This window comes from Mya arenaria, chromosome 12, assembly GCF_026914265.1.
Source record: "Mya arenaria isolate MELC-2E11 chromosome 12, ASM2691426v1".
In the NCBI taxonomy this organism is placed as follows: domain Eukaryota; kingdom Metazoa; phylum Mollusca; class Bivalvia; order Myida; family Myidae; genus Mya; species Mya arenaria.
Window position 1 is genome coordinate 39,377,929 of NC_069133.1, and position 2,622 is coordinate 39,380,550.

The window sequence follows — 2,622 nt, forward strand, 5'->3', positions numbered from 1 at the left end:
CCTTTTAAAACATTACAGAAGGCTCAACCTCTCGTTCGCTCATAGTAATTTTGTTTTTGTGATTTGTTTATCTTGGTTGGGCTCAACGCCAAGCATTTCGAATGCAATACTTTAACCTTTTTTCTGGAATTAGGAAGCATTACTGTTTCTAAAAATGTATAATTGATGCCGCGAATACTATTCCGTGACTTATTATCAATTTTGCTTATAGTATCTCTTTCATAAAGATACACATTGTCGTATTGTATCCAACATTAATGTGACTCATACCATGTTAACTATGTAAAAAAAATTGTCGAAACAATAAAATGATTCCTCGGTACGATTTCGCTCAGCAGGTAAGGATCCAGGATTTGACTTGGGATGGGTGCACTTTTGGGGCGTATCAATAATGCATGCTGAATTTCTTCTTTTTAGTCCAAAATGATACATTTGGTCGTATAACATGCATAAGATCTCCATCATATTAACATGGAATTTTCGTTTGACAATTGTAAGCGTATGGCGCGTACCAGGTGTGTATCCCCCATAAATCCATAATAATCCTAAAATAATCCTAACATAACCGATAGAAATACAAAATAAGAATCAATAAATGAACAAGAGGAAATAGAGGGAGATAACATTGGCAAACAACTTTGCGCCCATTTAAATGCGCTATTATTTGTTTCAGTACGAAAATAATTGTTAGCTACCTTCAACCTTTGTAAGGAGAGGGTAACATGCCGTGAATTGTTAATTTTGTTTTGTCTCAAAGCGACAAAATGCAATTAAATTTCACGAAACAGCTACTGTTCGAGTTCAGACAAATTGATTATACAAATTATCACAATGTCTTCTGAGGAGTGTGGGTCTGTGATGTCTTGAACATATTTGACGTGTTAAAAATTAAACAAAAAAGAGAACGTACGTAATTTATCGGACTATTTGCCTTATCTATATACAAACTTGTCTATATCTAGTAGAAGTATAGGTTTTAGGCTTGACCTTAAATCAACAATAATTAAAACATCATATAAGTAAATCATACTAAAAGTTTTAAACTTTTACGTGCCTTTGTTCAGCTGAGTATTTAAAAGTTCATCAACTTTTATCTCCTTGTCAGTCTTCTCGTACATACAATTGATGGATTTCTCGTGATCCCTTCCAAGTGTTACGATTTGGATTCAATGTTAAAGTCAAAGGTTTTATAAATAATGATGAGTTGATGAGTTATATTATCTAATTTATGAAGTATTGATAAATGATGTGGCAAGTGTGAGGTTATGGCCATGGTAACTAGATTAAGTCCCAAAATGAATATCCAAATGTTATAAAGGTTCCCTTAACGCGCATTATTGTGGCTAATATAAGATCATCATATAACACAGCCTAAACTTTCCAAGAAGTGCACATTGTCATTAACTATCGCGTTAATATATGTTTTTTAACGAATTTGTTTTCATAGTGAACGTGCTACGAGTCGCTTTTAAAGTTGATAAAAAAGACAATGTGTACGTTAAGAAAGAAAACTTTAAAAGTATTCATCGCATGTTTTTCATAGCATGAAATTTATAATAATAGAGAAACGATCCTTCCTGCTTCCGGTTTTGAGTTTAAAATTTATTGCCATTATGCTTGCCTAACGTTGAATCAGACACTTAGATAGATTGCCAAAGTCAGAACAAACAAATCCAAACAATAATGGTTAGATAAAATTCTACGAATGAACGAGACTGTGATCTAGACTTGCAAAACAAAACAAAAATGTATGTTTTGGTCACCTCAGATATTCCTGAAAAAAACGCAATTTTAGGTTTTCTTCAACCATTGTCTCATAGAAAACCCCCATATATTTAATGTGTTTTTCCAGAATGCACTTTTGGTCCACACGGTATCCATGTAAACCATAAGAAAAGAACTTTTGAAAGACAAGACCCACGTCCAACAACAGTATTCACTAGAGATATTGCTCTAAAAATGATTTGTGTAACAAAAGTGTATCTTTTTGACATTAAAATCATTTTTGAACGCTTCTCTAACGTTGGGTCCCCTACTAATAATATACACAACTAATACAGGTATAAGTACGTATATCATCCTTATCCTCGACTATTGAACGTTTTTTTAATTTGTTACAGGTAGTTCAATTAAGAAACATCTCCTCACAGTTTAATAATTGAAACAGACGATGGTTAATGGGATCGACACAATATTAACAAATGAGCATATAAAATCAACTGGTTTATTGATATAAGCATTTGTTTATAAGATCTTCCGACATTGGAATGTTTTGTTTATTAAAGTATAATGCAGTCTAAAAATGAAATCCTTTTTAAAGAAATTGTGAAAAACACGTACGAACTTTGTATGTTTTTTAGTTTGTCATTGATAGTCCCGATTTATATTGTGGTTTCTGTTCAATATTAAAATGGGCTATACATTTTAACTGCATATTTGAACATATTCAAGTATTTCATTACAAATACAAATATAAGAAAATATACAACATCAAAGGCTCCGACCATTGATAAAACAACATCACAACGCACAAAGCAATAAAGATTATTTCAGAAACAAGGTTTCTGTAGAAGAAACACCTGACTAAGTCTTATTGAAATTACCAGTTTTATGTTCAAAAAC